Source organism: Leopardus geoffroyi, chromosome A2 (genome assembly GCF_018350155.1).
Source record: "Leopardus geoffroyi isolate Oge1 chromosome A2, O.geoffroyi_Oge1_pat1.0, whole genome shotgun sequence".
NCBI classification, from domain to species: Eukaryota; Metazoa; Chordata; class Mammalia; order Carnivora; family Felidae; genus Leopardus; species Leopardus geoffroyi.
In genome coordinates this window covers 44,552,384-44,568,146 of record NC_059331.1, presented here as the reverse complement: position 1 = coordinate 44,568,146, position 15,763 = coordinate 44,552,384, and the positions used below count along the sequence as shown (strand labels likewise).

The 15,763-nt window shown below is 34.7% G+C and overlaps 1 protein-coding gene across 5 annotated transcripts in view; it reads right to left on the bottom strand.

Annotated features, from left to right (window-relative positions):
• The window catches only part of CNTN4 (contactin 4), a 901,803-nt gene that overhangs the window by 661,811 nt on the left and 224,229 nt on the right, over positions 1 to 15,763 (bottom strand). For all 5 annotated transcript variants that reach the window (XM_045493589.1, XM_045493588.1, XM_045493585.1 and 2 more), the window contains one exon: positions 8,804 to 8,859. The gene's annotated coding sequence lies outside the window, so the exon portion shown is untranslated. The remainder of the gene's footprint in view (positions 1 to 8,803; positions 8,860 to 15,763) is intronic.

The window sequence follows — 15,763 nt, the reverse complement described above, 5'->3', positions numbered from 1 at the left end:
ATCATTCTGTAACTAGAAGCCTATACCTACCCATACTCTTCACCTATTTTGTTCATCCCTCTCCGGTGCCCTCCCCTCTGGCAACCATCAGTTTCCTCTCTGTATTTGTTGCTTTGATTCTGCTTTTTGTTTATTCATTTGTTTTGTTTTACAAATAAGAGAAATTATATGGTATGTGCCTTTCTCTGACTTATTTATTAGCTTACCCTCTATGTCCATCCATGATGTTGCAAATGGTAAGATATCCTTCTTTTTTATGGCAGAGAGAGAGAGAGAGAGAGAGAGAGAGAGAGTTGTGCGTGTGTATACACATCTTCTTTTCTATTCATGTATTGATGGTTACTTGGGTGGCTTCCACATCTTTGCTATTATAAATAATGGTGCAATGAACATAGGAGTGCATATATCTTTTCAAATTAGTGCTTTTGTTTTCTTTGAGTAAACACTCAGCAATGAAATTACTGGATCATAGGGTATTTCTATTTTTAATTTTTTGAGAAAACTGTGATATTTTTCACAGTGACTGTACCAATTTACATTCTTAGCAACAGTGCATGAAAGTTCCTTTTTCTATACATCCTCACCAATGCTTGTTATTTCTTGTCTTTTTGATTCTAACCATTCTGATAGGGGCCAGGGGATACCTCGTGGTCTTGATTTGCATTTGCCTGAGGATTAGCAATGCAAAGCACATTTTCATATACCTGCTGGCCATCTATATGCCTTCTTTGGAAAAAGGTCTATTTGGGTCCTCTGCCCATGTTTTAATTGGTTTATTTGTTGTCTTGGTGTTGAGTTGTATGAATTCTTTATATATTTTGGATACCAACCCCTTATCAGATATATCATTTGCATATATCTCTTCCCATTAGGTATGTTGTCTTTTTGTTTTCTTGATGGTTTCACTGTATGAAAGTTTTTATTTCATTTATTCCCAGTAGGTTATTTTTGGTTTTGCTTCCCTTGCCTGAGTACACATATTGAGAACAATGTTGCTAAATCCAGTGTCAAAGAAATTACTACCTGTGTTTTCTTCTAGGAGTTTTATGGTTTCAGGTCTCACATTTAGGTCTTTAATTCATTACAAGTTTATTATTGTATATGGTGTAAGAAAGTGGTCCAGCTTCATTCTTTTGCATGCAGCATTCCAGTTTCCCCAGCACCATTTGCTGAAGACGCAGTCTTTCCCGTTGGATGTTCTTCCCTGCTTTGTCGAAGATTAATCGACCGTATATAAATGTGGGTTTATTTCCAGGTTTTCTATTACGTTCCACTGATCTATGTGTGTATTTCTGTGTCAGTACTATACTGTTTGATTACTACAGATTTGTAATAGAAGTTGAAGTCCAGAATTGTGATGCCTCCAGCTTTGTTTTTCTTTTTCAGTATTGCTTTGGCCATTTGGTGTCTTTTGTGGTTCCATACAAATTTTATGATTGTTTGTCTAGCTCTGTGAAAAATGCTGTTGGTATTTTTATAGGAATTGCATTAAATCTGTAGATTGTTCTGGATAGTGTGGGCATTTAATAATATCAATTCTTCCAACCAGGAGCATGGATTATCTTTCCATTTGTGACATCATCTTCAATTTATTTCATCAATGTCTTTTCTTTCATTCACTAACTTGTTTATCATTGCATTCTCTTCATTTTGTTCATAGCACCTAATACAATCAGTATTTTGTTTATTACTTGCCATCCCTATGACACAGCAAACTCAAAGTCAAGGATACATATATATTTTATTTGCCACCATATCATTAGACCTTAATATAGATTCTGACATATAGTCTGATCCCTATCTACTTACTGAAAGAACAAATGACCCCAAAGTTTCCTGTTGTTCCAACCCATTCACCATAGCATAATCCTTTTCATTATCCATAAAGAAAAGGATACGATAGCAACTGGGTCAAATGACACAATTCATAGCCTTTTTCATCATTAAGATGAAAAGTTTCTGCTTAATGTTACAATTTATAAAATACTACATGAATAACTCAATCATCTTCTATATTCCCAGACTATGAATTTAATTTGCAAAGACAAAACCAAAGTTAAAAAAGAACAAACACTATGGTCTAAAGGAAAAAAAAATCATAAATAATAAAAAGGACAAAAAATTGAATTGTACATTTTCAGGCAGTAGTGTGTTTTCTTGGTAGCAATTTAGATTGAATTCAGAACCACAGACACAGAAACATTTTAATGTAAGGCCACAGGGATGTGTTCTTTTTGTCCTAACATTACCCTCATGGTATGTTAATACTCTTCTCTCAGCACAGGTAATGTTACCTCTGCTAGGAAAGGCTCTGTCAACTCTCAAGAGAAAAATAGGAAGGATAAAAATCATGTTTCTCTGTAAAAAATTTCCCTGCTATATCAAAAGTCCCTCAGGGGCTGATTAAATTCATTAAGTGCTAGCAGAAATTCTAACCATTCTTTTCTTTCTGGCCAAGATGCTAACACAGGAAAAAGAACCAACCTTGAGACAGTTGGGCTGCCAATAACCTAATGTAATATAGCCTCATATTTAAAACCATGTAACACTCATTTAAAAAGTATAAATTATAGAGGGCCTGTTTCATAACTGACACTATGATCAGTACTTGACATTTGTTCTTCCTCACTCTTGCAATCACCCAACAAAATGACTATTAGTACCCTTACTTTATAGTTTGACGAATCTGAGCCTTACAGAGATAAAAATTGAAAACTTTTAAATGTTTACCCAACTGTCTGACTCCATCACTGATAACTTTGATATTAAACCATGAATCCTTAGAATTAGAAAGCCGACTTGGTCTTTAGCCTTGGAAGACACATCAGGACTTTAGGGAAGATGGTATGTATTGATGTGAATGACAACCTAAAAGTCTGCTTATTTTGCTACATGCCTTAGTCACCACACCTGAAGGAGAAATTGTGTCATCTTAAAACATGTATTCCATAATCTATTTCTACAGTGAGATATAATTCACATATAAAATTCACCATTCACTGTATAATTCAGTGGTTTTTAGTATACTCACAAGGTTGTGCAACTATCGCCACTATCTAATTTATCACCCAAAAAAAAGAAACCCTGTGCTCATTAGCAGTATGTTCATATTCTCCTCTCCCCTTAGTTCTTGGAAACCACTATTATAATTTCTATCTCTATAATTTTGCCTATTCTGGACATTTCAGATAAATAACATCATACATGTGGACTTTTGTGTTTGTCTTCTTAAACTATTTTCACAGTTCATTCCTGTTGTAGCATGTATCAGTACTTAATTTTCCTAACTTATTTTTAATTGATTAATATCTAACAAAAGATGAAAATCACTTGTACCAATCCAGAGAATACAAACTAACTATTTTCCCTCTGCGTGTACATTAGACTAACTGTTGTGGTATTAACAAAGGAAATTTACATGTTGTAAGACCTTGAAGGATATTACAGTCTCCATTTTGCCGATGGGAAAAATGAGTCTCAGAGAAGTCAGCTTACCTGGCTCCAATATTATAGCAGGAACTCAAAGCATAAAGACTCTGCACATAAAGCCAAAATTATTTTCACTTACTTGATAGATATATGACAGGAACAACTAAATGGCCCATTCAGCCACTGAACCTATGATCTTTGGTTCACCAGAGACAGACTCTCGGAGGCTAACCTTCCACATTCCATCAATCCAGAAGTCTTTGTGTAGCTGAGGATACTGAACTCAAGGGCCTGTCAGGGCCAAATAAGTAGCAAATGAAGTGGCATGATAAAAGGGAGAAGGCAGGGAGAGGCAGCTGCCTTGCAGGAAAGCCCTCCTGCCATCTAGGAATGTAAGCCTGGGATAGAAAGATATTCTGATTTCTCCTTAGAAAATCTGGAAATCATCATTTTATCTGAAATTGAATTTTCAAGTGCTGGCAACAATTTAAACATTGTTTTTGCAATTAAAAAGAAACAAACAAGAACAAATGTGTGAACCAAAATAAGTCTGTTTTGAGGCTGTTCTAACCCATAAGCTACCACTTTTACAACTTGGGGTGGAAGACAAAAGGCTAGGGAACCTGGAGGTGGTGGCAAGGCCTTCCTTAAGGACAACCAAAAGGGCATCATTACAATTTGAGAGAACCTGACCTCCTCCCGCTTTCCAGTTTCAATTATGAAAATGTCCACCAACTTTTTTTGGATTACTGAAGTAAAACTGAGATACAACATTGTATTATTTTCTACTGTACTATATAATGATTCAACATTTATATACACTGCAAAATGTTCACCACATTAAGTCTATTTACCATCTGTCATCATACAAAGTTACAGTATTTTGTTTGTGAAGAGAACTTTTAAGATTTACTTTCTTAGTTACTCAGATTTGCAATTCAGTAATTCAGTATCATTGACAACAGTCGCCATTCTGTTATATCCCCATGACTTACTTATTTTATAACTGGAAGCTTGTACTTCTTGATCCAATTTGACCCATTTTGCCTTCGCAGAAGCCCCCTGCCTTGTGGTAATCACCAATCTATTCTCTGTATCCACAGGTTTGGTTTGGGTTTGTTTGTTCATTTGTTTTGTTTTTTGGATTCCAGCTATAAGTTAAATTATGCAGTCAGTATTTGTCTTTCTCTTTCTGACCTTATTTCACTTAGCATCGTACGTTCTAGGTCTATTCATGATGCCACAAATGATAAGATTTCATTCTTTTTTATAGCCGAGGAGAATTACAATTGTGTGTGTGTGTGTGTGTGTGTGTGTGTGTGTTTAACATATATACGTACGCATACACACCACATCTTCTTTATCCATTCATCTATCTATGGCTGTTTAGGTTCTTTGCCTATCTTGACTACTGAAAATAATGCTGCAATCAATATAGGGATGCATGTATCTGTTCAAACTAGTGTCTTTATTGTGGGGGGGGGGGGAGATAAATATCCAGAAGTGAAATTGCTGGATCTTATGGTATTTTTTTTTAATTTTGTGAGAAACATCCATACTGGTTTTCACAGTGGCTGCACAATTTTACACTCCCACCAACAGTGCATGAGGGTTCCCTTTTTTCCACATCCTTGTCAATGTTTTTTATTTTTTGTCTTTTTCTTTTAACTTAAATTTTAGTTAACATTACTTTTTGTCTTTTTGATTTTAACCCTTCTGACAGGTGGGAAATGATATCTCATTGTGGTTTTGACTTGCATTTCCCCAATGATACGTGATGTTGAACACCTTTCCACGTGCCTGTTGGCCAGGTGCATGTCCTCTTTGGAAAAATGTCTATTCAGATCGTCTGCCCTCATTTTAACTGGGTTTTTATTTTAATTATTATGTAAGATCTTTACATGTTTTAGACATTAACCCTTGTCAGATGTATGACTTGCAAATGGAAGTTACCCTTTAATTGTGTTGGTTGTTTCTTTCACTGTGCTGAAGGTTTTCAGTTTGATGTAGTCCCAATAGTTTATGTTTGCTTTTGTAACCATTGCTTTTAGAGTCAGATCCAAAAGAATGTCACTTAGAGCAATCTCAAGGAGCTTACTACCTGTGTTATATTCTAGGAGTTCTATGGTTTCTGATCTTACATCCAAGTCTTTAAATCATTTTGAGTTAATTTTTTATTTGATGGAAGATACTGACTTAGTTTCATTATTTTGTATGTGGCTGCTTAATAAATAGTTCCCAACACTATTTATTAAAGACACTGTCCTTTCTCCATTGTTTATTTTTTACTGCTTTGTCATAAAATGACCATATATGCGTGGAGGTTTATTTCTGGGCCCTCTATTCTGTTCCAGTGATCCAATGGTCTGTTTTTATGCCAATACTCAAGTGTTTGATTACTATACCTTTGTAGTGCTGTCCGAAATCAAGGAGTGTGATGCCTCCAGCTTTGTTCTTTTTTCTCAGGATCACTTTGCCTATATAGGATCTTCCATGGTTTCATACACATTTTAGTTCTTTTGTTCTATTTCTGAGAAAAATGCCATTGGAAATTTGATAAGAACTGCACTGAATTTGTGGATTGCTCTCAGTAGTATAGACTTTTTAATGATCAATTCTTTCTTGCTTTCAAGTGTATCTGTCTTTCACATCTTTGGTTAAATTTGTTCTTAAGTATTTTATTCTTTTTGATGCAAATGTTAATGGGGCTGTGTTCTTAATTTCCCCTCAATAGTTGTTAGGGAATAAAAATACAACAGATTTTTGTATATTGATTTTGTACCTTGCACCTTTACTCAATTTATTAGTTCTCACAGTTTTTTGGTGGAATCTTTATGGTTTTCTACATATAAAATCATGTCATCTGTAAAGAGTGATATTTTATGTCTTCCTTTCCAATATGGATGCCTTTCATTTCTTTTTCTTGTCTAATTTCTGGCTAGGACTTCTAATACTATGCTCAAGTTCAGTAGAAAGAGTTGGCATCCTTATCTTATTTCTAATCTTTAGGGTAAAACTCTCAGCTTTCTGCCACTGAGTATGATGTCAACATCATAAACTTCCTTTTTCTTTTTCTCTTTTTTTTTTTAAATAGGCTTCACTCCCAGTGCAGAGCCCAATGTGGGACTTGAACTCATGACCCTGAGATCAAGACCTGAGCTGAGAGCTAGACACTGAATTGACTGGGCCAACCAGGTACCTCTACATCTTTAAAGACAGAGGAATGAGAACACAAAAGAGGTCATTAAATATCCCATTCTTCCCAAGGATTATTACTGAAGACTGAGTACCACGATGTAGAAAAGAGATATCATTACTGGCTTAGTAGAATCCATGATGGAAAAGTAAGCTAATCAAACAAGCAATTACAATACAGTGTGATTTTCATGCTGTCCCTAGTGATATAGGCATTGGAAAGAAGCCTAAGACTAACCTAGAGAAGAAAAACCATAGAAAACTTCCTCAAATTTTAAGTTTTCAGTTAGCAACAAAAAGAGTTGATGAAAGATGAGAGAAGGGGGCAGGGTGGGGAGAACATGATATTTCTAAAAGAAGGAATATAATGAGTAAAAACAGGAGAAAATGGCATATTTAAACATTTTTTTTAATAATTCGAGTTAGTGGAACGTATTTAGGAAGCTGTGGGGTAGGGGAGAAATAAAGGTTGAGAGGTAAGCAATGGTCAAATAATATGGAACCTTCTAAAGCCATGTCAAATAGTTGGGAATTGATCAAAGGAAAATAAGGAACAATGGAAGATTTATAGCTGTTTGTGATAATCTGATTAGATTTAGGGAATGGTTTAGGAAGATCACTCCTACTACCTTGTCTGGGATGGACTGTAAGTAAACAAGTCTAAGGAAATAAAACCAGAAACTAATACTAAGTTTAAGAACATTCAGAATACTGTGGACTAAGAAAAAGCCATACCAATGAGAAAAAAAACTGGCTCTTCCTGGAGGACTAGAGACTATTCAGAGCAGAGGCTTCCCCTAATTTACCTATACACAGACCTCATACACACTAACACACCCATTCAAGACTGGGGGAGTCTGTTACATATCAGAAGACCCAAACACCTAACCAAAAGATTCATCAGAGGTAATAGTTACTGTTTTTAGCAACTGAATCTGGGAATAGTTTATTACAGAGCAATACTTAACTCGTCAAAATACTTTACTCAATCTTGGCTTACGAAAATATCTAAGAAACCAAGTAAAATTAATTTTTTCCTATTTTTTTATTATTGAGGGTATTAAAAATAATCTTCCCCTAAGAGTCAAAATCATGTTCTAATATTTACCCAATGTCATCAACTCCTATACTGATTAAGTAATATTATGATTTTTATCTTGCTTGGAAAATAAGTTGTCTATCAAGAAATAAATATTATACCTTTTAACATAATATATCCCCTATATTAGGGAATAAAAAAGAAATGTTGAAATCCCAACCCTTAGGTCCATGAATGTGACCTTATTTGGAAAAAGGTTCTTGCAGATATAATCAAGTTGAGATAAGGTCATAATGGATTAGTGTGGGCCCTCAATCCAATGACAGGTGTCCTTATTACAAATACAAACTTAGACACAAGCACACAGGGAAGAAGTCTATGTGAAGACAAAGAGGGAATTGAGTAAAGTCATTACACATCAAAGAACACGAAAAACTGTGAGCAGCTACCAGAAACTAGAGGAATCAAGGACAAATTCCTCCTTTAGAGCCTTCAGAGAGTAAGACCCTACCTACCTTTCGATTTCACACTTCTAAACTACAGTACTGTGAAAAAAATCAACTTCTGTTGTCTTAAGCCACTCAGCTCATGGTACTGTGTTACAGCAGTGTTAGGAAGTAAAAACAGAGACTTTTTGGATCTGATTATTTTATGAAGGAAAAAAATGCATTTATCATAGACCATGAGTTATACTGCTTGTGTTTTAGCCCTAAAGGCTTCAATTTTAAGACCTGAATATCTATAGAACCTAGAAACTAAGTATTTGTGTTTATTTGACTGATAAAATGTCCATTCCTTTAAAACCATTTGGCAAAAATGCAACAACCTTTACTTTATTCCCAATAGTCTTCCCATGATGCCAAATTCAGAAGTTTGTGAATTATCAAATTAATGTGAACCACAGGAAAGCTACCGCAAGTATCTTCTCCAGAAAGACTTGGGAAAGGTCTCAATTTCCTATTGTCAATCTTAATTTACATGATGTAAATATCTTCATTAACTTCAACCTTCAGAAAAACATTAAAAATGATCTTATGGTATCACTCTGCAAGGAAAGGCTATCAATGTTTCCATAAAAACTAAGGATGTTAATCAAAGGTAAGGTGAAATAAGGAAAATCACCCTTTGTGGGAAGCTTACCTTTTAGGGAAGTTCTTGGGACCACATAATGTGGAGGTATTGTAGGTCAAAGATTCCTGGAATAAAAATAAAAAATATGCAAATAAATACACTTTTCAAATATAAATAAGCTTATGTGCAGCTGATACTTAACTACTGCCATTCTAAAATTAAATTAGGAGGAAATGAAAAATAAATATGGTTGGTATAAATGTCCACCTTGATAAAACTGCCCACATTAGGAGCCAGGATACCAGGTTCCTTTCTCTGCTTTGTCTCCCACTAGCTATGTGTCTTGTGAAAAGTCAGTTCAGCACTCTATCCTTTCTTTGTTAGTATAATGGCTCTAGGAGCCTGTGATATTTTGTGGTGTTCAGATTCAATAAAAAAGACTACTTCTAAAGAAAGTATATTACAAAAGCTTATAAAATAATGAAAAGGTAAACAATGAACTAGGAAATATCTGGTGGTTTTTGATAGTCATATGAATGAGGGTAACAGTAACAAAAACAAAACATTCTTTCCATAAATATGGTATTATACCTTCTCTTAAAGCCACCAAGTTAAACTCTAATTGCAAAATAATTCTGTGCCTGAGAGTATTTTCCCCTGAAGCAATACTGGGTCCATCTAAGGAAAATACAGATATACAATATTACTGAGAATAAATGTATATACTTATATCTTCATGTTTATGTAACATGTGCATCCTCTAACCAACTTTCTATGGTAAATAATTTTACTTCTGAGCAAAATAACTGTCTTATTTCTTTTATAATTAAAAATATCATTTTCTGTAGATATATAGAGATGGCCACTCAGAAATATCATTACACAAGTCTAACCTAATTTACATACAAATGTAGCATAATTGATTAGGATAGAAATATTATATTTTCCTGATTAGCCATAAATACAATATCACTTCCTAAGATTATAATAATTTATCATATATTAAGTACCTAACTACCTTTACTTTCAAGTTAATATCAATAATGTCTAGAAGGTAAGGACCAAACATGTCTTTTTTATATTGTTAATATATCCAGAAATTTAATTTATCTTTTTTAATGTCCTTTAGTACATATTTGCTCAAAATAAATAAAGTGCCACAAATGATTATGACAAACGAAAGGAAGTATTTCCTATTCAAAACACAAAAATCCTATACTCAAGTTAATAATGAATCATAATAAATCACCATTTGTTTTATTTTACTATGGTCAATCACCAGCTGCATGTATGTGAATTGACTACCAAAGTTCAATGTGTACCTAAAAGCCTCACTTTTTCTTATATTAAGAGTAACCACTGATTAGAAGGTAAAGTTTTATTTATAGCTATTGGCATCATTTGCAACTCTAACACATCATTAACAACAGCTGAAATGATAATAATCCTGAAAAAAACAAAAAACACAACTTTGGTCAAGGTTTCATTCTTTCCTTTCAAATCTTACCAAAACTTGAGACACACACACACACACACACACACACACACACACACATTCTTCACAGAATGAAAGTAATATTATATTTGTCCAAATGAAGGATATAGATTTGAAATGAAAAATTAGGTTCTGACTTTATTCATGAAACAATAATCAAGTTCCTATTATTTAAAAGCCCAAGGTCCAGGACAGCTGCCTGAGATGGGATGCTGGTTCAATTATTTACTAGTCATGTGATCTTGACCAATTCATTAACTGAAATAAGCCTCAATTTCACCTGTAAAGTGGGGACAATAGCATTATTCAACCACAAAGAACAACTGAAAATTAAATAACATAATGCAATTTAGGTATTCAGGCTTCTACCTGGCATATGGCACACCAGTAGTAATATTATAGTAACAGTGGTAAAAGATTCCCATATATTATAAATGGTTGCATGAAGGACAATACACATAAAAAGGAAAGTCAGCACCTAAAAAACTACACACTACCAAATATTTTCTCAATGTCTAAAATATTTAGCATTAAATTCACCCCTCTGATTTTTGGATTTGCTCCCAGAGGAAACACTGGCCAAAAATAAATTACCTGTTAGATGGCCTAACACAAATACATTTATCAGACTTGTTAGCTATTATGGAGCAAAGAACAATGCCCAAAGGAATGGAAGGCAGGATGGAAGGGCTGGAAAAATAAGGAGGAATATGTGGGACTGATCCCAAGAAGGTCTCTGAATCAACATTTGCACCTTAAAGAACTTGCCCCATCCAAAGGTCCTGGAAAGGACTGCCCTATGTACTGTGTAATTAAAACTAATTGGCTGTAGCAATTGAACAGGGAGGAATGCTTGACCCACATTAAGCCTAATAGGATTCTCTCTTAGAGATTGTAAACTGTACCAATGAGAGATAAAGGCAAGTAAAGGTGAAATTATTGTAAAAGAAACTAGTCTGTTGAGAGATTCAGAGAATCAAACAGTCATTCAGAAAAAACTAGGGTTGGCATAATACACACCCTTAATTCTGATCCCCATGAGAAACAAGGGATTAAATAAAAGGGGTGACAAGTAACCACATCTCCTGGCTTTTCAAATCCCTATGAGGTCAGGTTTTACCTAGTTTTCTCTTCTTATGTAGATCACAATCATTTTGCCTGGCATATGGTTTCAACAACCCTTCTTTTCACTTGAACTAGTATAGATTTCTGTAACTTGCAACTAAATGGTTGCTGGTTAAGGAATGAGCCCATTGAAGGCAACCTTTCTGGGCGTAATATATAAGTTCAGCTATGTGCCTAAAGAAACTGGGGAAGTCATGTAGATGAGTAATAAAAAGATAAAGCATGAGCCCCATGTTGGGCTTTGTGCTGTCAGCAGATTCTCTTTCCCTCCCTCTCTCTCTCTTTCTCTCTCTGCCCCTCTCCACTCACACTCTGTCTCCCTCAAAATAAATATTAAAAAAAAACATACAACAGAAATCACCCCACAACACTATTTGAAAGAAAATCTATATACACAAATTTTCGTGACTCATAAATATGATTCATACTCAGCTGTTTCTTTACTCTTACAGACCAAGAGATTTTATATTTACATTTATTCATTTATTCCAAAATAGTTACTGGGAAAAGAAACAGAACAATATTCCTAACTTCATGGTATTTGCTGACAAATCAAGCTACTACTCTACATAGCCACCAACATCCAAACAAACATCATTGAAATAAATGTAAAATTGTAATAGACTATTCTCTATATTTGAGACTATTTGCATTTTGTTGTTGTTGTTGCTCTTGTTTGACTTTAGATTCACATATAAATGAAATCATATGTTATTTGTCTGTCTTTGTCTGACATATTTCACTTGATTTCATACTTTAGGGCTGAGTAATATTCCATTGTGTATATACACACCACATCTTATCCAATCAACTATTGATGGGCACTTAGGTTGCTTCAACATCTTGGCTATTATAAATAACGCTGCAATAAACACAGGGGTGCGTATCTCTTTTCAAATCAGTGTTTTCATTTTCCTAAGGGAAATACTCAGAAGTGGAAATACTGGATCATATGGTACTTCTCTATTTTTCTGAGGAAACTCTACAATGTTTTCCATTGTGGCTGTGTCAATTGACATTCCCCCCAACAGGGCACAAATGTCTCCTGTTCTCTACCTATTCACCAACATCTGCCTTTTTTGTTACTAGCCATCCTATTAGAGGTAATGTTGAGGTTTTGATGGTTCAGAGTAGAGAGTTAGTTGAAATAGGTTAACAGGACTAAAAGGTACAGACTTCCAATTACAAAATAAGCACGTCATGGAGATGAAAAAAAGGGGAATATAGTCAATGATATTGTAAAAGGTTTTTGGTAATGACAGATGGGAACTACACTTATGTTGAGCATTTTGCAACGTATACACTTGTCAAATCATTATGTTCTACACCTAAAACTAATATATATAAACTATACTTCAATTTTTAAAAAGTCACAGCATATTACTTTGGAAATAATCCTCTTTACAAAACCACAGCATTTCAGGAATGTAATGAATCTCATCATCCTGTTATATAAAGCATGTTTCTAGCTTGACACTAATCACAGTATGTTTACCACCCACCCCACACACAGACACCTATCTTTTATCTTTTATTGTAGGAAAATATGCATCTGTTTTATCTTGTCTTATTCTTCAATTTGAAGTTGCATAGTACAACCTAGTCCAAAACAAGTGTTCCTTAAATATGTGCTGAATGAATGAATGGATCCAAATTAAAAACTAAGTAAAGGATATGCAACTTAAAAATTAATTCCATATCCAGTGTATGTTTTCTTGACTGCTCTTAAAAGGAAACTTCTAATGATGCCTAGATAGGTTGAGGAGTTCTTGATTTTATAATTAGGAATTACTTATTCTTCATTGGAAAAAATGTTGAACAGTCATATTCTTTTATCAGGGGGGAATGTGATTTAGTTAAAACTTTCCACCTCAAGTGTGCCAGCATGCTCAGAGATGAATGAAGTAGATAGTTACACAATGCCATTTCTTGAAAAGGGGTAAAGATACATGCATTATTCTTGGCTACTTTGGTGCTGTTGTACACAAGGAAAGACACCATACATCCATTATAGGCAATGGGATAATAGCCTCTGCTGGATAAGAACCAGAGGAAAGGCTTTCATTTCATTCACTTCCTTTAAGTTCAGCTTCCTTAGGTATAAAATGAGCCTAATAATTAGGCAGAATGAGATAACCCATGCAAAGGACAGTGCCCAGTTTATGATATGCACAAAATATTTAATTATTTTTAAACATCATTGAATACTTATTAAATTTTCCAATGTTAAGTCCATACCATTTACCTGCTATTGTAACAGTCTTAAATTATGGTTAAAGTTTACTTGTGGATTTTATTATACACCCCAAAAAGTCACATGTGCGAATAGATAGGAAATTAATGCATGAATAAATGGATGAGTTTCTCTCTGTTCAAAATGGGTCTAGGAGTTTGGAACAAATCAGCTGGTGTCATCAGCAACACATTAATTTTATTACAATACAAAGAAACCAGAAATCCACAAATGACTGCAGAGCTTCTTGGCTAAATGTAGCTAGAAAGAGGCAGCAGCTGGGATGGCCTACGTCAAAACAGATGACTTTACTCTAGAGAACAAAAGGTCCTGATCTAGACCCTTCCCAAATACTTCAGAGGTAAAAAGTGTGTTGGGTATTTATTTAAGACAAAACAATCCTTCCCAAGTGATAGGTGATAGCACGAAAATAGTCGTAATTAAAATGTTCAAAAAACTAGTTGAGGCATCCCGAATTCTTTCAGTTCTCACAGACGTTGGTTGCAAGATGGGGATGGGGGTGGGTGGGTGGAGAAGATAGTGGTCTCATCACTTTAGCGATCTTTTTTCCCTTTCATTAGTGTCAGGCAGGTGTCTACCTAATAATAAACATATACAAGACCACTGTCAGCCACAAGGGTCCTTTAACTGTGATCATCCTTCTTATCATGGCTTTAAGTAATCAGTAGGCAACACATGGATTCTGAAATGAGATCTGAACAGGCTTTGCTGCTTATCTTCTACATAAATTCAAGCACGTTATTTAACCCCTTAAAGTCTCAGTTTCCCCACCTAAAATACAGGAAGAATATCACCTACCTTGCAAGGTTCTAGTAAAGATAAAATGAGAGAAAGCATGACAATTTTCTGATCTCTAACAGGTATTCAATAAGTGAAACCAAAATTATTACATTCTTTGAACATGAAAGGAAGGTATGTAGTGAGAGGGAAAAAATTCAGTAAGTTTCCATATTCTAGAAGACCATTACATTTAAAGGGATTTTCCTTACATCGATCCTACTTTATTTAAGTTATTGATGTCATTTTCTATCACTGAATTAGCGAGTACTTTCTTCTCACGGGTGTTTACTTCTTTCACAGGAATTTAAAACCCAACCTGAACTTTCTGTGGGAGGTAAAGGTCACAAAGACATTCAATTATCCATGTGTATTTTCTAAATTTCTTTTGGCTTTGCTTGATATTAATTTAGTATTAACATTCAGGCTACTGAACTAATACTAAGCTAGAGATTACATTTATATGCATTTTCAGTGAGAAGTGGGATGCATTTCTTATTGTGCAATCTAGCTACAAGCAAACAAATGGTCATTTGATTCTTTTATCATTATCCCAATGAATAATATCAACCACAGAGATCAGTAATGGGTTCCCCCCACGCACTCAAAGTAAACAACAATACAACATGATACATAACAGGCTTTAGAGTTATTAAAAGATAATCATATCCTTGGGACTTTCACTGGGCATAATAAGTGGCACTGCTAGCATATGATTATCTCTCGATAACAAGGGTCCCTGCAGTTTTCACAAAGTGAGAAAAAAAACTCATTACCGTAGGGAAAATGTGTATTTATTCTACTGAAACATAAAGCTGACAATTTAAGCTAATGAAGAGTGGCTCTCCCTGAGATGACAATATTACACAGTGTTGGAGGTTTCATATCAAGGTTACACAGGCACCATCACCTTGAGGACTCTGGCTTGAAGAGCCATATTCTAGAAGACTAATTTCTGGGGTTTTGACTACAAAGTAAACAGGACTCAAAGATGCTTAACAGCCTAAAGATCTATGCATCTATTTAAGACAGAGAAAGGACTGACAATAATGATTAGAATGGCTTACATTGCTTACCAATTGTAAGGTTAGAAACTTGAAATTCTGAGCTTCACAAGTTGTCCCTATGTAACATAATTAGAGCAGCTCACTTGAGGGGCTACAGACAGATGGTCCAGTCTACATGAGCTCCCAAGACAAACAACCAGTGACATCAAAATAGGAGATGGTGGTATATGGATTTAGAAATAGAAGAGCAGGAGAAACAGGCAGGCATCCTTAGCACTGTTCTCAAAGATAGAATAAAAAAGGTTTATACACAAGAAGAGAGTTTTACTTAAGGTTAATTCAGCAAGAAAACTCAACTTACCTAAAATTAC